At 37.4% G+C, this 23640-nt stretch overlaps 1 non-coding gene across 1 annotated transcript; it reads left to right on the forward strand.

Moving 5' to 3' along the window:
* The first annotated feature begins 3718 nt into the window (after positions 1 to 3718).
* On the forward strand, positions 3719 to 3906 carry LOC148092250 (U2 spliceosomal RNA). The gene has a single exon (XR_015715256.1). It is a non-coding gene; the product is annotated as a U2 spliceosomal RNA (small nuclear RNA).
* Positions 3907 to 23640: the final 19734 nt, after the last annotated feature.

Here is a 23640-nt window from a genome sequence, read left to right on the forward strand (position 1 = left end):
CCCGCCCCGCTCCGCAGGGGCAGGGGGGGAGGGGACGAAGCTGCCCGCCGCCATTTTGCTTTTGGGCTGCCGCCCTTCGCTGTTGCCTTTCCAGAGGCTCCAAGACAGGCAACTGGAGGCTGAGAGGTGGACAGAATCTCCGTCTTTTTCACAAAAGATGCATTCAACAACTCACGGAAGGTTTGGGGAAATTTCGGTATTTGATGGGATTGGTTCTTTACCTTTTCCCTGAGTAGCCCTCAAGTCTGGATATCGGTGAGCTTGGGCATGCCACTACTGGGTAGAAGCATGTTGACAGTAGGCCCTGGTAACGACCACCCCCTCCCATCACCCTCCTAAATCAATGTACATTCTCCCACTCCTCAAACCACCTCAGTCCTGGCCTTCCCCTCCCCCTCCCGTCTGGCCTCCAGCGCTGGGTGAACTCAGGGTGTAAACTGACACCCACTAGGGGCTGAGGAGGCTCCAGTGCGCAGGCTCTGGGCACCAGATAAAAGCGGAGCTGGCGAGTCCAGCCCCATCTTGATGGAGGAGCGAGAAACGGAAGAGGTCGGGGGGAGAAGCAGTAAGAAAAATTACAGCCACCATCAGCGCCGCCTCCCTGCCACCGTGTATCGGGGTAAAAAGCTGTCGTTGCTGTCGGTGCAGTTGCTGTCGCTGCCTCCTACTTCTCTTGGCCCCGGGGAAGAATTTCCCCGCCGGTGGGACAGTGCGGGGAAGGGAGCGGGAATTCCTTTATGTGACGGTGATTCAGTGGGGAGGGGCAGACGGTTATCTCAAAGAAAAAAGGACAAGGCAAAGAATAAAACATGGGTGTTTCCCCACGGTGATTCCCGCTCTTGTTTTCGGGGGTCTTTCCCCGAAATGGCGGTTTCCGTCTTGTCCTTGCCTCACAGCGACCCGAGCGCTCGGTAAACGGAGTGGGGAGAGGCAGAGGCGGTCCATGCAGCCAATCAGTGCTTGATGTAGTCTGTCAGGCGCGTTGTGATTGGCTAGCAATGACTTCATGTTGCACCAGCGGGTGGGGCCAGAGCCCTGGGGGAGGCTGTTGCAAAGGCAGAGTGAGAGAAGTGACGGTGGTGTTCGTTGCTGCCGGGCCGATGTGGAAGTCAAGCAGTGGCGAAGGGAATCTCAAGGTTCTTCCCTGACATTTTCTCCTGTCCATGCGCGAGGTGAGGGCCCCGGCTCGGCCTCTGCGGAACTTTGGGGCGCTGGCGCGGACGAGGAGACACAATTTCTCCCACGACTTTTGTAACTGCGTCAGGGCAAGATGGCGCTGGGTCTCCTTGGGGCGCGGGGGGAGAGGCACGTCCACCGCCGCCGCAGCGCATGTGACTGGGCTGCATTCCTGTGGGGTTTGGCTGAGACCCAGGTTGGGGCGGGGGAGGGGAAAGGGCTTGGGCGGAGGAGACTGTGGTGCGGTTGGTTTTGGCGACCTGAAGAGGAAGAGATGACTGACTGAGAGTACGTCCCCTCCCCCATACAGCTTTACAGCTGCGGCTCCGGGGGGAAAGCCCCCCGGAGGGACACTCCTTACGGGGTGTGACGGCTGTTGGCGGAGGAGGTTTGGCGCCCTGTTTGGTTATTTGCCTATCTCCTTGAAAAGTATACTTACGTAATGTGGCAGGTCCTTAATGTGAAAATCTGAGTCAACTGTGAGCCCGTGGGGGCCGCAGGACTCCTGAGCCACAACGGACGGAGTATTAATTATTTTCTGAAAAAACGTAAAAGTTTTTCAGAGCCGAATAAAAAGTAGTCCCTCTATTTGGAAGCAGGTGTAAATAACACCCAGGAATACTTTTAATTTTCTAAAAGTTACAAGAAACCTAGGAATATGCCATCTGAATTTTGAGGGCCATTTTTAGACTGTGTACTTTCCATCTGTACTTATTGTCCCTATCTGTAGTCTACAAGAATGTGCGATCTTATCAGTGGATTTGCTTTTCTGTTTAAATTTAAGCATGGTTAGTAATACAGAATAAAGACTGCTAGTGTAATCTGAAGTTTTAAGGCTGTTTTCAATACATTTATGTTGTCTTTCTGTCGCCCTCTTACTGTAGTTTTTTAAAAGGTGAAATTATAATCACTTGGTAAATATTAAGATTTCTGCACCATTATGAAACATTAAAGCCTACTTTAAATCACTTTTGTGGAAGTGTGAACTTTAGTTGTAGTTTTTGAAACCTTGCTAGGTGAAGATCTCCAGCAGTTCAGAAATTCTTAAGGTTTAAATTGGCATATTCAGTAAGACTCATTTTGTTTTTTATTATTTCCACTTGTCCAAACTAGTATAGTAGCCGTCATCTAAACTAGTGAAGATTTAAAGGACTTCTTCCGATGGTGTCAAGTGAAAACTGGGAGTTATTCTTCAAGGACCTTTGGATCTTAAACCTGGCTTGCTTTTTGACGGAACCTCCTCTATTTGGTACTAGGAGGAAATGTTTGCTGAACTTGAAAAGATAAATTTAATCTGGGTTCAAGGTTATACTGTTTCCTTTAGTCTTAGTTGTAGACTTAGTAGTTTGAAAAGATTGATGCTTTTAATTAATTCGTATATAATTAAATCCTAGTTTTTGTGGCTCTTTTTAGTGAAGTAACTGAATGTGAATGAACAGAAAAGCCAGTTATTAATTGTAAATATTAAGTAGTACAAAGATTTTGAAGTTCAAAGCTTTTTGTTGACTGAATATAAAATGGGCATTTTGCCTATTAAGGACTTGTTAAGTAGCTTCTGTGGTCTATTTATTATGTATAAGTTGTCTCCTTTAACATCATTGCAACTTTTATTCTGGCTTAGAAAAGGGGAGGTAAACAGGAAGTCAGTTTATTTTAAGGTAATTTTTAGAATGTTCCTAGTTTTTTGTGCCTTAATAAGGAAAAAGAGGCAATTTGTCAAGCTAATGGAAACAAATCCTTGATTTATACTTTTAATCATTTATCATTGTTCCTGCTCACCAAATCCATGAACCTCTCAAGTTCTATTTTTTCTTTACATTCCTGGAATTTTAAATACTATTTGCAATTAGTTTCTTTCTTTGACTACCTTCTTGCATATTATGTTCTCTGGGTAATTTCATTTGTGCCTTTTCCCTGATAATTTCCACATTTTTATCTCAGAGCTGCAGGTGGAATGTTAAGGTTTTCAGGGGGCCACAAGTTTCCTGAACTCATAAAAATACTGAATTTAGTACTTGATTCCTAAGAACTTTTTTCACCCATTCTCTCAAAAAATTTCACTTCTCATCCTACATTTCATTATCTGAGTAAATCATACCCTAACTTTCCTTTCCCTATTTCTGTTCAAATCTGACTGGGTTCACATAGCAGACACTCCCTGATGGGCTAAACTGAATACCATCTCAGAATAGCCATGCTATTTCATACCTTGGTGCCTTTGTTCACAACTCCCTGAAGTGCCTCTTCCCACTCTTGGTTAATACACCTTGAGACTGCCTCTGAAACTTCCAAGTCCCTATTCCCAAGTAAAATGAGCCATTCTTTACATTGATGACCCAGCTAAATGTGTACATGCTTTTTTAGAGATTGATAACACTTTGCTACAGGTAAAATACTAAAACACTTGACCACTGGAGTTTGGGGAAGAGATGAAAGGTTAGAGTTGCTCTGGAGCAGGGTTTCCTCCTTTTAACAGATGGGTGAGAAAATGGGCCCAGCTGATAGTTCTGCCCTAAAAAACATGGAAAGAAAAAAACGTCTTATCACTTCTCTGCCTTTTGGCTGAGATCAAGTGTAGTACCTGTTTTTACCAGTTTAATATCTGATACGTCCTCTAGAGGACAATATATTAAATGTATTTTTGGAGCCTGGAGGTGGAATAGGAGCTTGCTCCATCCACTCTTCGTATTGACCACTTACTGCAGTACTTCCAGGAATGGTGCACCCCCAAAAACTGGCCTTAGTTTTAGTCAACATCCATATTTCTCAAATCTAGGGGACATTTTAACCTACAAACTTTCAACAGTATATAAAACCAGTGATGATTTGGGTTTATAATTCTTTGATATGTTCAGGGTTTATCAAGATACGTAGTACTGTTTGCTTTGATACTGGAAGACCCAATTTGTTGTGCCCTTGAGTTTATTTTTGTCACTTTTTTTGCTGTCATAAGTGCCAGTGTGCCAGCTTTTAGTAGCTACATGTGTTTTATGTGCCATGAGGTTTGGCATTCCCAGTAACAGGGCTAATGAAAATTGTATGTGAAATAAAGTTTTGCAAATATGAGCTTTATAATATAAACATTGATGACCCTTTTGTCTGCTCTTCAAGCTTTTTGGGGTATTTTTGAGTAGTCATTGTCTGTCTTCACATTTGCTGAAACTCAAGTTCAAAGTAAGAAAATATTTTGAATTACCTGTGACTTTAACTGGATTTTGTTTTTATGTGAAATTTACTTCTGCCCCACTCCCACCCCTGACTTTAGTGTTTTCTAAGTGTAGAATGAAAAGATTTATATCTGAGAATTGTTTGAACTTATTTACACTTGAAATCCATATTTACAAATAGTAGTCAAAAAAACTTACAAGGGTCCTGGATACCTTGAGTCAACTTCAATTATTTCTTCAGAAGAGAGAAGTAATTAATATGTAAGTATCATCCAAGAACATCTTCAAAATAACCTGCCATCTGCTATCCAAAAAAATAAGGCCCATAGTCTCCTGTTGACCGTTTAGTTCAAGTTTGAAACATCTTTAAGTGGAATTTTGTCTGCAAACTGAAGAAATAGTATTCTGCTTCCACCTAAATGAAGCAATGAGAAAGATAGAAAAACTTAAAGGACCCACCATTCTCTGGAGTGCTTTAACAGTAGATTTGGTTAAAAAAAAAAAAGTTTTTTAAAGTCCTTGAATATCCATTGTAAACTTTAGTGATAAATGTAAAAATGGAGGCAGTGTAAAAGAGCTGTAAAATCTATTGGCAGTCCTTCATTTGCTTGGAGAAGTGAGTGGTAGTTGAAACAGAACAAAATTTCTGAATGTACCTACTTTATCAACTCCTAGTCTTATTTTTGTTTTTTAAAGAAAAATATTTTATGACCTTTTTCTTCAATGCCTATATTTGCCATAGGCATTGAAGTATGCAGAGTTTATCATGTATTTATAGCTTTTATAAAAGAAAATTGTGGCCCGGCCGGGCGTGGCTCAGCGGTTGAGCATTGACCTAGGATCCAGGAGATCAGGGTTTGATTCCCGGTCAGGGCACATGACCAGGTTGCGGGCTCAATCAGTGACTCTCTCATCATTGATGTTTCTGTCTCCCTCTCTCCCTCTTCTTTCCTCTCTCTGAAATTAATAAAAAGATATATTTTAAAAGAAAATTGTGTTTGAGGGGTTTGGTTTTTTTTGTTTGCTCCTTTGTTGTAAGCATGTTACAAAACAGTGGCAGTCAGCATTTGAGGTACAGAATATACCTTCAGTGAACAAGCTATCGTTTATGTGGTACTGGTCCAAAATAAATTGGTTATCTACCTCGTTGGTAAACAGTCTTTCATACAACTGAAAAATCCCTCTCCCAAAGTATATTGATATTTGTATCTCAACTATATTCTGGTTTTCCCCCTCCAGTTGCTTCGTTCCTGGGACTGATTAGAACTCAGGTTCTAATTTCATTCAAATAATTTGCATTCCTACCATATTTTAGACACACAAAACATAATTCCTAGCCCTTTTTCAGTTAGGTTGACAAGATAAACTCAGTAATTAGAACCTTTAAAGAATTTATATCAAATGTTTACTTGCTGATTTCTCCCAGTCTTTATACCTTTTTAAACCTAGCTCAATTTTAATAGCTTGGTGTTTTGCTTACAGTTAACATCAAAGAAAGGAAAAAAGATCACTGGGTAATAAGTGAGGGTATAACAGTTAGAATTAAGGACTGAGAAGTAAGTTTTGGGGCTTTGTTGCTGTGGGTTTTGTTTTTGTTAATCTTCCTGAGGATATTATTTCCGTTGAGTTTTTTTGTTTGTTTTCAGAGAGAGTGGAAGGGAAGGGGGCAGGGAGAAACATCAATATGAGAGAGACACGTCTGTTGGTTGCCTCCTGCACATGCCCTGGCCCCAGCTAGGGCCAGGGATTCAACCTGCAACCCAGGTACGTGCCCTTGATCAGGAATCGAACCCGAGACCCTTCAGTGCATGGGCCAACGCTCTAACTGCTGAGCCACGCCGGCCAGGGCTGTGTGTGTTGTACTTAGCAAGGTATGACACACCAGGTCCTTGATACTATGTTATTGAGAGTAAAGGGGAATTATTGGAAAGTCTTGATTTAAGGACAGACTAGAAATTGTTAACTGCTAGTTACTCCCCCACCCCCCAAAAGAGGGCTGTCTGCCCAGAAATATGTTTGATACTACTGTATACTTTATCACAGTTAAATAATAATTTAACCTAAGGTGTTGAAGCAGTGATTTCAACTCCTAACTCTCTGACTTCACCAAAGTTCATGTTCCTTGCCCTAGTTACACTGTCTGAATGAAGACTTAGTTTTGAATCTAGACACTAGACAGTGAAGTGTGTTGGGACTTACTTTAAATTTTATCTACTTTTAAAAAAAAATATTTTATTGATTTCAGAGAGAAGAAAGGAGAGGGAGAGAGATAGAAACATCAGTGATGAGAGAGTCATTGATCGGCTGCCCCCTGCATGCCCCCAACTGGGGACTGAGCCCCCAACCTGGGCATGTGCCGACTGAGAATCGAACCTCGATCGCCTGGATCCTAGGTCGATACTCAACCGCTGAGCCACACCTGGCCAAGCTTATCTACTTTCAACTGAAGGAAGGGACTGGCTCTTAGAGCCCTAATGCAAGGGCTCTAAGTAATAATAGCCTGAACGAGAGAGTAGGAATAGTAGAATAAAGGAGGTACATAAGACATTGCAGAAATACCCATGCTTGTTGCCTGAAGAGGAGAAAGAACTGACTTTCAAGAAAAGTAATTGTTTGAGATTTGATAGTTTTCAAAGATAAAAGTCAAAGCTGAGTAGATTTAATCTTTTTATTGATTTTAGAAAGAGGAAGGGGGGGGGAGAGAGAGAGAAACATCTATTGGCTGCCTCCTGCATGCACCCTGAGGATGGAGCCCACAACCCAACCAGAAATCAACTGGTGACCTCTTGGTGCATAGATCAGTGCTCGACCACTGAGCCACACAGACCGGACTGAGTAGATTTAATAGACAAATCTAACAAGAAAACTGCCATGTCCACATTTTAGACCTAGGAAAAGGAACTTATTCCCCCCCCCCTTTTTTTTTTAAGATAGCTAAATTCTTTTCTGGTACATACTTAACTGATCCCAGTTAGCCATAGTAAGAATAAAGAATAGTAATATTCATAACTGTTCTAAGGAATACCTTTTATTAGATTATTCTATAATGCACAAAAATGATAGTATGTATAAGTCCTTTTTTAAATTAAAAATGTAGATGATTCTCTAAGGAGTGGAGTTTTTTTGAGCCAACTTCTCTGTTTTACTTTAGGATTCTATACCTGAGGAAGTTTTCCCCTTTCCTTAGAAAGTAAAATAATAGTGTAAATCAATTCCAAAAATTGTGAAAACCATTTACTTGTTTAACTTCTCAAAGCAGGTTGCATCAATCACCAATGACTTGATTACTAGGGGGCAAAGGAACATAAATGCTTTGTGAGCACATGAGGTGGTTTATCTCTGAATCTGGGGAATTTGCTACTAATTTGTTAAATACTTGAATTATTATAACAAGGTCAGCACTTACCAACTTAACTCTTAGTAGGAATTTATAAACCTCTCCATTACATACAGTACTTTCCACATATTTCCAATGCCTAGTTCCTAATGTCTTTCTGATAAACTTTAATGTTGTTAGGTAAAGAGAGAACCTATTCCTCCGGTTTATTCTAAGTCCTTGTATTTAAGTTATTAAGGAAGGCTATGCTAAGATGACAGCTCATTCCTGAAGAAAACTTGTTTTGGATAAGCAAGAAATGCCAGATTATTTTTTCTCGTTCTGTACAATAGTAGAAACCTGAAAAGGCAGCAAAAATACTTTTTTCAGGTTCATGTGATAACAGTGGTATGATACAGTGTAGGCATCTCTCCTGTTTCCTAAACACAGCTTGTCTAACCACATCTATGCAAGACATTCTGTGGCTACTTTCTGTTTTTATTCCCATGCTCTCACTTTTTGGCCAAAGGGCAAATGGGAGTAAAATGGATAAGAGAACATATCAAATGAACGATTGAAAAATACTTTAGAAAATTAAATGGCTGTGAGGAGATATTCTACCAGTGACATCTGAAGTCAAATGTTCACTTGTGCTAGCTTTGGGTTTTCTGTCTAAAAGTTGACTAGCTCCCTTTTTCCACAAACTCAGCCTTTTGTGTAAATTTTGGTATTCCTGGGGAATAAGAAAAGACTATATGCAATTATTTCCCTTTATAACATTTTGTCAAAGTTCTGTATTTTTATGTGCTCCAGATGTGGGTGGTCTTATTTGACCTATAATATTTGATTACTTAGAATATGCCTTATTAAAACTCCTTGGTTTATATGTTAATATCCTTTGCTAGTTGACACTTCTGTTCTTCCTGTTTTCATTAGTTGCTTTCTTCTCCTTTTTCATTTTGGTAGTTCTCAGTGTTATGTCCCCAGCCACCTTTTCACCAATTGTATTAATCAGTTCCTACACCTTTACCTGTTGATGGCTTCAGAATTTATAATCTCTGAACTCAAATAGAACTACTAAATATAGGTACTTCAAAATAAATTCAAAACAACTTCTTTTCTCTAAACTTTTCTCCTTGTATTTCCTTTTTTGGTTACTGGTTCTACCCTTCTAGCTTATTCATGTGATCAAAACCTTTTCAAAACAATTTTTTGTGCTTAAAAGACTTAGTTCACCAGAGATTTGAAGATCAAGTCCAGACTTTATGACAGGTTCTTCATTTGACCCCTTCTTAGGAGCCTCATGGATACTACTGAAGTTAAAATGACCCAAGTTTGAATATTTGCTTTTTGACTTCAAGTGAGATGTTAGGTAGTTTGCTTCCTGGGCCTCAAGTTTTATAATCCATAGAGGAGGTAAAATATTAACTGTTTCATCATAGTGATTAGGGATTAAATGTGAAATAAAAGCTCCAGGAGCAATTAACTGATTTATAGTAAAGTTTCAGTTGTGTTTTTCTCTAGAAAATGAGGCATTTCTTTGTTATTTCTGTACCTATCACAGTCATGTTCATGTTATTATTTTCTTTTAGTCCATGTGATGTTGATAGTGTTGCATTTTATAGCTAGCATGCAAAGTTCCTGGCATACAGCAGGCACTCCGTTTTTGGTGTGCAAATAACAGATCATCTGATTTGATGCCAGATTTCTGAAAATTTTGCTATAGCATGAATATATGATAATAAGTCAGTTGGATACATAATTGGATATTATAGAACTTTGGAGTTATTTTTTCCTTTTTTTTAAAACACCTTTACCAGTATTGTTAGCCCTCAGTTCTAGTTCTGTCCATCATGTTCCTCTTTCCTCAAATATGTGTGCCTTTCATATTGTGCGAGGTAAGACTAGTCCCTACTCAGTTAGCTTATAATGTAGTTTGGGGTTAAGCCAGGTGGGTATAATTATTCAGCCAGGAACCCCAGTTCATGGGTTCCTGTGTTTCACAGAGGAATAGAATTTTTAGACTAGGAAGCAAGATATTTATGGCTTTCAGTAGTGAAGGGATTGGGGGCAGTGAAGTATTTGCAGTAAGCATGGCTTTATGTACAAAGATGTGGAACAGGAATAGAATATTTTTTTACTCAAATTATTGAGGTGACATCAGTTAATAAAATTATATAGGTTTCAGGTATACAATTCTACGATACATAATCTGTATATTGTATTGTGTGTTTGCCGCCCCAAGTGGAGTCTCCTTCCAGCACTATTTATTCCGCCCTTAGCCTCTCTAACCTTCCCCTACCCCCTCTTCCCTTTGGCAGTCACTGTACTGTTGTCTGTGTCCATGAGTCTCTCCTTTTTTTCTTTGCTTAATCCCTTCACCCTTCTCAAAACTCAGTCTCCAAACCCCTCCCCCCTGGTAGCTGGCAGTCTGGTCTCTGTATTTGTAAGTCTGTCTCCACTTTGTTAGTTTATTTTGTTCATTAAATTCTACACATAAGTGAAATCATAAGGTACTTTCTCTGATTGGCTTATTTCACTTTGCATAATAGAATGTGTTTTAAATAGACTAGCTTTGACTTGGATTTATATGAATACATTGATGAGTCTGGAAAAGAGGGTGGATTGGGCCCAGATAATCTCATTTTTTTAAATTTCAAGTCCTTTTCCCAGTGCAGCTCAAGCCGTTTCTTTTTCATTATTCTTTTTTTCTTTTTCCTCTTTTATATTGAGGAAATACTCTTAGAGGGAAGTGACTGGCTTAAGTTTCAGAGTAGTCCTGGAACCCAAATACTGCTCACTAACTACAAATTTAATATTATTAATAAACATGAATTTAAGAGAATTCTTACATTTTAAGTTTTATGCTGAGAACCCATGTAGCACAGGCAACCTGTGTTTATACTTATATATAGAAAAAGCCAGAACTTGTAATTTTGCTGCTGCATCAGGAAATGTATTTTGACACCTTATTGAAATTCTACACCCAAAAAGTTTTATTAAAATGCTTCAAATTTCAGGGTATCATTTTTGTTCATGTTTGTACATCTTAAATTCATTATGCCTGTGCAAAATGCATTTTTTATGGCTTTAGGACAGCTTATGCACATTTTGGCAGTCAGCAGAAATCAATCAAATTGTGTAACATGTACGTTACTTTTATGATCAAGACATTATTGTTAAACAGAACACCATCTGGCCGTGTAAAACTGCTATAAGAAAGTTGTAGTGATTGTGACTTGAAAATAGCCATACATAGACAGTTCTGATTATAATTCCTAGGTGACTTTCATGTTCTCTCCATTTTATAGTGTATGTGTTAAAAGAATTTAAGTGATCATTCATATTTCATCCATTTATAGATCTGGGAGTATATCAGAAAGCAAAAGCAACTTCTTATATAATGACATCCAATTAAGTTCTTGAATTTGAAGAAGAAAAATAGTATGCTGTCTTTTTTTCTTTACATATATATATAAAATTCTGTTCATGGCTAGTTTTTTTTTAAAATTATTTCTTGCCTGGGAAATTCCCATATTATATGTTTTGATTAGTTTATTTCCATCACCCATAAGATACAGTAAAAATAAATGTTTGATTTTGTGCTTTCAACTTACAAAATCTCTTACCCACATCCCCCACCCATTGTTTTACCAACCTTATTGGTACTTAACATGGTAATTTTTCTACTTTACAGAAGTAGCCTGTTTGAAATATAATACCTGTTTAAAACACAGGTTTTATGGTGAATTCTTTATATAAGTTTTTTTTAATAAAAAAATGTCTAAGCCCTTGTTTCAGCATGTGTGATGTCACTAAATATCATAAAAATGTCTGGTTTGTGTATGCTTTTATTTGTATTGTGTGCTTAAAACTGTTCTGGATGTTTTTTAAGGTACATAATTTAATTTAGGGACATAACATTTTAGACACCAAATTCATAATTTTCAAACATCTTCAGATAGCTAAAGGTCAGAAGCAGCAAGAATGAATATAATTTATGCTTAATGTATGTCAGCTGCACTTGAATTATTTTTCCGTTTATGGTGTGTACTATACAAATTAGTGTGTAGTGATAGAAGAGACTCTTGACTTGGTCCTCTTTTAACAAATGAAGTTGATAACCATCAAGATAACTAAGATTTAAGTACTTGATTTTCTTAGGTATGATCAAATCTTATTTTTTCTCTTTTTTATTCTTATTTGAATCCTGTCACTTAATGCTTAATATTAAATAAGTTTTGTTTTCAATACTTTATGTATCCTGTCTTTTTCTCCTGGGTGATCATTATCATAGACACCTAATTTTTGGTTCCCATTCTTACTGCCCTTCCCCTTTTTTTCACCCCTATACCCTACAGACTTTCCTCGTTTTTATTTTTTATTTTTCTGTTACAGTTGATATTCAATATTCTTTTACATTAGTTTCAGGTGTACAGCATAGTGGTTAGACAGTTACATAATTTACAAAGTGATCCTCCTCCCCCTGCCTACAATTTCTGTAGTTAATGCAACAGTGTTTTTACCCTTCTACAAATACATGTGTATCAAAGTGTTCTAAATTTGTTATTCTTACCTCTGAAGGCAAGTTTGATTCGTCAGTTATAATTTACTTCAAACTTTGGTATTATAAAAGCCCTCAGTCTCTGTAAAGAATACCAGGAGTTAAGCGTAGTTAAATTTGAGAGGGAAATTAAGACTTTCTTAAACTTTCTTCATACTGAGCTACAAAGTAAACTGACCTTCAATGGCAGTTAGGTAGTAGATTACTTCCTAATTCATAGCTTTAGGTCCAAATAATCTTCTCTTAAATTATAAACAAAACAAAACATTGAAAGTAATAGAGAGGTTTTTTTTAAGTCATGAAAATCAAAATGATCATGAGAGTTTAAGAGCTATGACATACAGCTATTTCTGTGGATCTTTGCCTTCCTTCAATCAGCTAAGTGGGAATTACCAAATTACATTCAAGGATAAAGACTAAACTGTGAGGGTAGTTTCATTGGAGGCCTAGATCAAAGTGTAATAGATTTTTTAAAAAAGATTACACCTGAGGGTATTTTTTCTGTTGCTTTTCAGAGAGAGAGAGAGAGAGAGACAGACATTGATGTGAAAGAGAGACATCAACTGATTGCCTCCAGCACACACCCTGACTGGGGCTGGGGATGGAGCCTGCAACTGAGGTACCTGCCCTTGGCCAGAATTGAGCCCTTCAGTCCAATGGCTAATGCTCTAAACAGTCAAACCGGCTAGAGCAAAAAAGATTAAACTCTTTAAACGCATGGTTAAGTTGTCTGTACAAGTGCTCAGTAAAATCAGTTACTTGTGGAAGAGAAGAAGCTGCTTGGTTTCCTATGCATAAACTTTTTCCCCCTACCAGCCCTTGCTATCATGTGTTCCTAGCCAAAAGACCAAGTTAGGTTATGTCTTCCATTCTTAAAACAGTGAAAGAAGTCATGTTCCCAGGAATAAATTTTACATTTGTAAAGAAACTGCAGATTTTTCCTTGCCATGCATTTTTTATGAAATAACTATAATTCATATGAAAATTAAAATATTTTAAAAATGTGAATTAGCAAAATGAAATAAAGGGGCCAGCTTACAAAGTCCAAGTTATGGAGTAAGGCTTAGAGAGATGAGAACAGTTAAACATTTATTTGTGGGGTTTTAATTTAGTTCTTTGAAAAGGAATTCTCAGTAAAAAGGGTTTCTTCGTAATAGTCATAAAATTTGGTATTTTAGAACTCAATAATTATAGCCAGACCAGTGAACTTTTTAAAACTTGGGGCTCTAGAATGTTCAGATGAAGGTAAATGTGTAAGATACTGACCCTTTTCGATTGAGGGAGTTGGAAGAGTTTTGACATCACAGGCTATTTGGACTTAAAGCTATGAAAATTTGAAAGTTTTATTTCAAGTTTGATTTTTCATGCCTTTTGCAGCCCCTCCCTCTCACCAGCAAAACTTATTTCCTTGCTTGCTCTTTCTGTTGTTAACTACACATCAAGGAGGTATTCTGTACCAGAAGGCTTTGAACTGTTTGGAAGAAAGGTACTTAAAAGAACAGGGTACTGTAATTAATTATTAATTGTAATAAACAGTTTTTGTCAAAGGTGCATGTGTAACTGCCTTATATATTAGTAGCAGTCAGCAACTAGATAGTTTTGCAACAAGCAGTTAGATTTGTTCCTCCTAAATCAAGATCTGCTTCATAAATTAGGTCTGGTGTCTTATCAGGAACCTTTATAACAGAATGGTTAAGATGGGAAAAGCTCACATTCTATATCCCTGGAATACAAAGCCATTGTTTGAAGGTAGGGTAAATTCAAAGATTTAGGACAAGTCAATGCATATCAGTATAGATCTCTAGAATATGATTCAGCAAAGCAAAATATGAAATTCTTCTGGGTCTTTTGGTAAGAATGTAGCAGTCCAGTATATATTAGAAACAAACTAAAAAGAAAGAGTTGGCAGGGCTTTAGAGCTAATCAGATACATTGGTTCCCAGACTTTGGGAGTTCTTGAATGAATCAAATGATAAGAAATATGGAAACCAATATAGTTCCCAGTTTTAGTTCTCTAAATAGCAATATTATACCTAACACTTGGCTTTAAAAATGGCTATTAAAGGCAAATAAGGATGTAGTCAAGTCCATAAATACAGTCATTAAAATTATTTTCAAATTATTTCAGAGCATTACATATTATAAAGAAATGGTAAAAGTATGAAAATAGGATTATAATTTTGTGGGGCTCTTGTATATTGTGCGTGTTTCCATAGAAATGGATCAAGGAAATAAAGTAGAATGCTTTCACTGGTTCTCTCTGGGTTTTGCATGTAGGCTTTACAGATAGGTTTTCTACAATAAGTATGTATTACCACAAAACAGTTTTCCCAAAGATGTTCTAGTTTGTAGTGATACGGGAAAATGTGTGTAAATTGACTAAAAATGGGATACAAACACCCGTGTCCATTATGTCCCTAAGTAATGTCCATTCTAACTTTTTGTTTCTTAGTCTACCTCCCCTCCTGTTCATCACCACTGCCTCTGTTTAGTTCAGGCAAGTTGCCTGAATAATGCCAAATAAGTGAGTTTATATGTATATAATATGTATATATATTATAAACTATGCAGTGACCTCCTAGCTTACTTTAGCTTTAATCTTACTCCTAATCCATCTGTCATTCTTCAGGGTGATTTTATTAACATGTGAATCTGATCTTGAAATCCTTTAATGGAATCCATGCTCCTTAGGATGGCATACCAGGCCTCCTGTGATCTGGTTCCTGCCTTTTTCCAATAAAAGATCCAGGTAGTCCTTGCTTCCTCCCATACTATTACCGCTTTCAGCTCCCGAAAGTTACCATGTGATTTCTGACCTCCTTTCTTTTGTATAATCGTCTCTCCATGGAATACTCCTCCTCTCCCCCTTGAGAAAGCATCCTTCAGTTCAAGTGTTTTCCTCTATGACGGTTTCCCTGGTGCTCTTCCAAGAAGTCCATTATTCTTTATAGTTCCATGTATCTTTTCCCCAGCTCTATGATAGCACTTACTGCAGTTTGTTTTGTTTTTTAATCCTCACCTGAGGATACTTTTTCTGTTGCTTTTCAGAGAGAGTGGAAGGGGAAGAGAGAGAGAAACATCAATGTGAGAGAAACATCAACTGGTCCCTCCCACACCGGCCCCTATCAGGGCCAGGGATTGAGCCTGCAATCGAGGTAAGTGCCCTTGGCTGGAATCAAACCTGGGACCCTTCGGTCCGTGGGCTGATGCTCAAACCACTGAGCCAAACCGGCTAGGGCTTGCTGCAGTTTATAACTATATAGACTCTCCTCCTCCTGCTAGAATATGAGCTCCTGAAAAGAAGTGTTTAACCTGCATTATCTCCCTCAGATGAATGCATAGTACTTGCATTAACACCTGGGACAGCCCTGGATGGTGTGGCTGAGTTCGTTGGACATCGTCCCATGCACCGAAAGGTTGATGGTTCAGTTCCTGGTCAGGGCACATGCCCAGGTTTGGGGCTTGATTTCCCAGTAGGAGGTGTGCAGGAGGCAGCCAATCGGTGTTCCACTCTCACATTGATGTTTCTTTCTCTGTCTTTCCTCTCGCTCTAAAAGTCAATTTAAAAATTTTAGTAAGTGCCTAAGTAAATGTTTAAATTAATTAAGCAGGTCTCTTGCTCTTTGGTGTAAGTATAAATCTGCAAAATAGCTACTAAACTTAAATTACAAAGAGAAGGAAAGAGGGTTAGAGATGTATTTTTGTAGTTAAAAGTTAGGAAACCAAAAGTTGCTAATGATTTGTGCAGAAGAACAAAGCCATCTTTATTCTAGAAAAAAATAATAGCAAGAAAATAATTGGACATCTGTTCTTAGATTTCATTCCTCACAATTATCTTGAAAGACTAACAATGCCCAATGAAGCATATTCTAGTACTTTGTCCACTGTAGATAAAATTCTTCTCTCAAAAGGTATTAAATTGTTTTTGGACAAATTGAAAATTCCTATCCATCTTCTGATATTTGTTTATAAATTCTTATTTTTCAGGTTTAACCTGGCTTTTCAGTGTATAATAGTAATTTTAAAAACGTAACTATAAAGGTACTTCAACATAATTGTATTAGAGAAGAGGACTTTCCCATAGTTAACTTTTCTAAACAGTTGAACAACCTTATTAACAGGATGGAAGTTCAACATTACGTGCTTATCTCTGCATAGACATTTAGCTTTAAGTTTGAATGGTTTATAATCAACAGTATTATTTTGTTAATACCCATTTTTATAAAGTTGAATCCATTAATGTGCTAACCAACCCCCCACCAAGACAACACAAGCAATTTTGTATTGTTTGGGAAGGTTTGGCACTAACTTAAAAATCACTTACTTCTAAGATTTGCAACATTAAATGAGTTGATATATATTACGCAGATACCATACCAACAAATTTCTTTTTCTAAGTGTTAGTTGAAGGTACTTACATAAAGAACTGGTAGAAATATAATGTGTTTACTTCTCAAGGCAGAACTTGGTTGGTCATCCATTTCTAATAACTTAATCAAATTTTAATTGAAGGCAAATTCTTATGCCTAGGTCATGGCTACCAAGCTTTTTTCAAAATCCACTTTTTAAAATTAATTTCCCTCCTATGGGCATGTTAAGATGCTCCAAGTCAGTGGTTCCCAAGCCAGTTTGAGCACCATAATTATCTGGGAAGCGTATTAAACTAGACATTCCTGTGCTCTAGATATCATCATTCATAATTCTCTAAGAATGTAGCAATTCCTGAAGAGATCCATATGCTGATACTTAGTGTGACCCTAGAAAACCTGCATTTTTGACAAGCTTCTCATACTCAGGTACTTTTCATGAAAATGCTGCTTTGAAAAAAACATGGAATGAGGCATTTCACTAAAATGTCTATAAAGAGCTACAGTGCAAAGGCAGTATTTTCTTTTTTTGGCCAATGCTACTATAATATTTACCTCTCCAACCTCAGAGGTTTGGAGGTACTATTGCCATAAACCATTTCTTCCTAGAGATTTCATCAGAACAGCAAAATAAATTGTTTTCTAGAAATTTAGAATATTTTGGAGTATCTAAGTTGTTGTGAAAAAGAAGCCTTATTTCTAAATTCATCTCCACTTTTTTTTTTTCCCCCCAAATATATCTTTATTGGTTTCAGAGAGAAGAAAGGAGAGGGAGAGCTAGAAACATTAGTGATGAGAGAGTCATTGATTGGCTGCCCCCAACCCCCAATCCAGGCATGTGCCCTGACCGGGAATCAAACCCGGTTGCCTGGATCCTAGATCGACGCTCAACCGCTGAGCCATGCCCGGCCGGGCTCCACTTTTAATATATATGAACATCTTAAAATGGGAGGAGCTGTCATCTTATTTTAAACACAGTGATGTATCATTCTGCTATTTTTACAACTAATTATTCAAAGATGTTTAGACAATAAGATCTTTTATAAGGTTACTGTTTTCCCTTAAAGGTGAAACCAGTAACTTTAAACCCCAGAAGTGTAACTCAGAGTAGAAAGAAGTATCACTTCATTTAATATTAGTAACTTAAGAGTAGTAGATCTTAAACTTAGATGCCATGAGGTAGGACTTTAAAGATCCACTTCAATATAAAATAGATCAGTCCTAATGCCATTAAGTACAGTATTCTCATAATTCTATATATATATTTTGGTATGTTCACCAGGCAGTTTTATGAATATTATAAACTTACTATTACCTCCTTGGAGGGTAATGTACTGGCCAAGGAGATATGTCTTTTCTTCATAATTGGATGACTTTTTTTTTTTTTTTTAACACACCTGTTCCTTTAGCCTGAGAGATATCTACTTGGTTATTAACAAAGTTAGGTGTTGTCTTATTGGGAGATTACCTCATAAATTATATAAATGTCTGTTCACCTGAAACTAACATAATATTGAATGTAATTGAAAAAATTGTAAAAATATATAATTCAGCAAAACACTTTTTAAAAGGTGTCTTGATCCGTATGTTTGAAGTCCCCACCTTTGATTGGTAAATAAGCATTCTTTTGATTTTTAAGTTATTTATAAAAGTAAATATAAAGAACTACTAATTAGTTCAGCAAGTCATAATAACCAAAGTATGTGGAGGTACATATGAAAAAATACAGGAAATTCAGTACAAAAAACTCTTTAATCAAGGTGGTAATAACTGATTTTGTGGGTGTGTGCAATTATTTCTAAGAAAACTGACAGATACCTTTTAGTCTTGGATGACTCCCACCATGGTCACTGTATTATCCAGAAGATATTAACCAGGAGTAGAAAACATAGAATTTAATTTCCCCTATATCAAGGTTACGCTCAAGCAGGTCTTTCCCTTGCTGATACTGCCTAGCTAGTGGTGTTGGCTGTGTTTCCCTGGATACTAGTAGGGACAGTGGGAATCTTGTTCATCCGTTTATAGGAAAATCAAAGTAGTGCACTAGCTTACTCAGCTATGGTATTCTATAACCTGAAACTCACAAAGACAACACAATTGCATTTAAGATTATACAGGGGTTGGCAAATGTAGGTTTACAGTTGTGAGTACGCAAAACAGTTTATCCTTGTATTATTTTGTTTCCTTACTTAAGATTTATCTTTTAGGTGATGATGGCTGGTAATTTAACCAACGACCAACGAAAATGGATACTTAAACAATACTGGAAGACAGAGAATGCCGAAAAGGTTCGACAGAAATGGGCTGAAGAATTTGATACACCTTCACCAAGTAGGCAAACGATTTACAGAATACGTGATAAATTTGATGAAACTGGGTCCATCTGTAATGCTCCAAAAAGTGGTCGACCAGTCAGTATTACCACCCAGGAAAATGAAATGTTAGTGAGTCAGGCATTTACAGAGAGCCCAAAAAAATCAAAACAAAGAGCTTCTGTTGAGTTAGGCATTTCCTGTAGATCTTTGAGTCGTATTATGCAACGTTTAGGTTTGAAAATGTATCGGCCAAGATTGCTTCACGGGTTACTAGAGGATGATCCAGATCGCCGTTTACAATTCTGTGAAGTGGTTCTAAATGAAGAAAGACAAGGCAGTGGCATCATTGATAAAATTACATGGTCTGACGAAGCTCATTTTAAACTTTCAGGTACTGTAAATCGACACAATTGTGTCTATTATTCAAGAGAGAATTCTCATGTAATGATAGAAGGACAGTTGAGTCAGCCAGGGATTACAGTTTGGGCGGGTCTTTCGTGTAAAGGGGTACTTGGACCTATTTTCTTCCATACAGCTGTTACACACGACCTGTATCTTAACATGCTAAGGGACACTATTTTACCGCAACTACAGAGACAGCATGATAATGATGATTTCTTCTTTCAACAAGATGAAGCTCATCCACACTGTGCCATAACAGTGCGTGAGTTTCTTGATGAACAATTACCCAACAGGTGGATAGGTCGACGAGGGCCAGTGGAATGGCCACCGCGATCACCAGACCTCACCCCAATGGACTTCTTCTTTTGGGGTGTTGTCAAAGATAAAGTTTTTTCACGAAAACCACGTACTATGGATGATATGATTTGTAGCATAAGAGAAGCATGTCAAGAAATTGATGACAATAAAGAACTCTGTGCCAAAGTGTGCTCAAATATAGTAAGTAGACTACAAGAATGTGTAAATAATGAAGGCCGGCAATTTGAGCACTTACGAGATTGTACCTAAGTGAACTGTGCCATTGTGACATTTTTTTGAGTTAATAAAGCTATTGTAATAATCATAACTGGCAAGTCTTCCATACAAACAACGGTAAACCTACTTTTGCCTACCCTGGATGGATAAGAGAATTGTAGGGTGGGGAAAAATTTATTCAGAACTGTAGGGACAAATGAGATGTGGCATTTAGTCCAACATTGCATTGTGTTAATCATTCTTACTATTCAAAGAGTCAATGAGGAATAATTTATGAGTGACTGCAGTTATAAATAAGATGGTATATAAGTACCCAAGGGCAGAGAGATAAGGATGGAATTACGGCCTTCAGTTTTTGTTGTTTATCATTTGATTGTTTATGTTACCCCTAGAGACTCAATTTAAGTATCAGTATTCCTAGAACCAGAGTTTACCCAAACACTATTCTCAAGATTTATAGTGTATCTGTAGGCTATCACAATGGTCAGTCTTGCTCCATTCAGCATAAGCGTAACAAATATTAGTGGAGACTGATAAAATTTAGGATCAGCCGAAAAACCAAGGTATCCCTATATAGCACAAATTAGTTGGCCCAACAAGTGACTGACTGTTACAATAACCAGTGATATTGAGGTAGTTTATTTGCATCTTTAGACAGCTCTTTTTTTCTTCTGGGCCCCTAGAACTAAATATCCTAAATTCATTTTGTCCCACAAAACATGAGGAATTGGGTAGATAGGTGACAAACAGCATAGGTTATTTGGAATTGTAGCTCATCCCATAAGGAAACTAACCAACAAAAAGCTGTTTAAGAAACAATTGGCAACTAGTAAGTGAAACAGCCTGCTAGTAATCAAGGAATCAGTATGTAGAAAAGAGAGAAGCCGGTTTATCCAGGATGTCAGAATACAAATACTAAGAACTGGCTAATGAGCAGGCAGATAATTAAACACAATTAGTCTAGGGCTTTATACCTTGTATCTTAGTGACATACATATGATGTATCTACAATTACATTTTCTTACAACAACTAGCAAACACATGTTATGTTTGATTTAGTACATCTCTAGTAGGAGTTTTATGTAATCTCACTCTTACCTACTGAGTACTAGGTAGTTGGTTGTACACCATTCTGTGAAGTATCATGTTTGCAATACTCATTATAAAGAGAAACAAACTAGTAGCTTCAATTGTGAGCCAAAACCTCTGTCAAGCTCAGTATTCACAAGGAATAAACTAATGGGGTAAGTGCCATGAATAAATGGAAAGAGATGGTTTGCGTCCTCACTGGGAAACTTAGCCTTCAAAGATGGCACTACGTTAAAAGATTTAATGCAATAGAATCACAAGTGATAAATATTTTTTATTACTTGACTAATAAAGTTGATCAGACATAAATAAGGCTTCCTTTCAAGATGGACTCTTCAGTGAGGTGTTAGCATTTTATAAATTGATTATCAAAGCTGTATTAGACTTAAAAATTGGTCATCGATGCATGTACACCCTACAGGCAAAACTCATGCCAAAATTAAAAACAAGGCTGTGTACTTAATCGTATTACCCCAAAAGAGAATTTACTTTGTGGGGCATTAGTAAGTATATGTATATTTTACTAAGTTTCACAGGAGAGAGTGAGTAGGGAGTTTACAAAAATACCCTGTTTTGTTCACAAAATACCTTGCATTTCTCTTCTAAATACCTTGCTTTTTTTTTACTTGAAAACACATGAGATCAACCCTCTTAAGTTTTAAAGTGTACAGTACATATTGTTCCTCCTAAGCTTTTGTTTCTCATTTAGCTGGCCAGTCTTTGTAAAACTTTACTCCTTTAAGTCTTCTTTCTTATGCAGAATAATTTAGCAGTTGTAATATACAAATGTAGTATGCATAGATTTTAGGGAGAGAGAAACTAATTTGTTGTTCCACTTGTGCATTCATTTGTTGCTGCTTGTATGTGCCCTGATAGGGGATCAAACCTGCAACCTTAGTGTATCGGGATTGATGCTCTAACCAACTGAGCTACTCAGGGCCTACCTAAGTATATTTTTATACTTATTACGAAGTGGCAAATACCAGATTCTGTGTTCTACCATGTGGCACTGATCCTTGGTGCAATGTCCTAAGAACTCTAGCTGCCTGTCACAGAGGCACATAGCTATAGAAAGCCTCTGTCTGACATCTTTGGGGAGCATCTCACTGGATTTAGCCAACAAATTTGATCAGGTATTTGCCAAGGTGTGACTTTTTTTACAACTTGATAGCTTGATTCAGGTCCAGAGTTTGCAAAGGTTCTATTTGTCAACTCTAGCACTTTTACCTTGGCTCAGGCCCTGAGTCAACATTAATGAAGGCAACAGAGGATTGTCTTAAATTTTAATCATAAATACAGGAAGAACTTTAAACTGGTTTAATAAACTTGGAATACATTATCTCTGAGCCTGAACACCTTTAATAAATAACATACAGCATTTGTGAAACAGGTTTTTCTCCATCCTGCACATTTCATTTGGTTGTGGTGCTCATTTATAATAAAACAGAACTTCAAGATACTCAGTTTGGTCTCTGTCATGCTCCATAGATACTTTCCATAACCCAAGAAAGCAAGCTTGACGTTTTTGTCTCTAAGCCAGTGATTCTAAAAATGTGGATCTTGGGTCAAACTACATCAGAATTACTTGTTCCTGTTTAGAGTGCAAATTCTTGACAAACCTACCAAAAAAAATCAAATCATTCCTGTATGTGTTTTTGAAAAGGTAACTATTATTACCAAATTAACGTTCCTTTTTTGAGATATTGAAACTGCAATGAAAAGATTGTCTCTGCTTTTAAAATATGATCATGAGAAGTGACACCATAATATTCAACTCATTTATGGGGTATTTTATGAAACCCAGCTCAATATTTTAACAAGCCTTTAGGAATGCAAATTTTATAGGGCATAGCATGAATAATTGTAAGAGGCAGAGTATTTGAACAGTCATGGATTTTTTTTTTTTTTAAAGGAAGCTATGAATTTACAGGGGAAGGAAGGAGAGAAAACTATTTTGAGCTGCACACATTTGAACAGGAAAACTACATGCTTAAAGATAACCATATAAGAAAGATACTTAATTGTAGGGGGTCAGAGAATAGCATTTTCAAAGATTAGTTTTGGGACGAGAGGACTTAACCTGGTCAAATGAGTTAAAGGGATAAACAAAATTTTTATCTAAAAGTTACCTATCTGTATAATGGGTTTAACAAAAACTAATACTGCTAGCCCTGGATGGTGTGGCTCTGTTGGTTAAGCATTGTCCCTGGCACCAAAGGGTCGCTGGTTCGGGTGCATGGGAGAGGCAACTGATGTTTCTCTCCCTTCCCCTCTCTAAAATCAATAAAATTTTTTTTTAAAATACTACCCAAATAACCATTTGTTGATAGGCTTTAAAAAAAAATTTTTTAGCAAGTTCACAATTAGTATCCTGTGAATCCAGTCGTAACTGGGAACTGGTCAAGGGGTTCTTTGACATAAGGAGTACAGCTTTAAAACACCCACAAAGTGTGGATTAAGATAATTGGTCAGAATCCCTCCTTTTCTAGTAATTAATAGGACCAAATTATTTGCAATAAAGAACCAACATCTGATTCCCAGTAGAAGATGGAAAATAGGGACTGGCAACATGACAGCCTAATTTCTGGAGTAGACCTTTTGAAGTAGGACTTATGATAATGAAGGTACCTTTTCCTGGGACACATTTTACTGGCCAAGACAAACTTTGGTTGGTTCAAGCTCCCAGAAAATAGGCTTAAATTACCTTAGA

This window comes from Miniopterus natalensis, chromosome 10 (genome assembly GCF_054644295.1).
Source record: "Miniopterus natalensis isolate mMinNat1 chromosome 10, mMinNat1.hap1, whole genome shotgun sequence".
NCBI classification, from domain to species: domain Eukaryota; kingdom Metazoa; phylum Chordata; class Mammalia; order Chiroptera; family Miniopteridae; genus Miniopterus; species Miniopterus natalensis.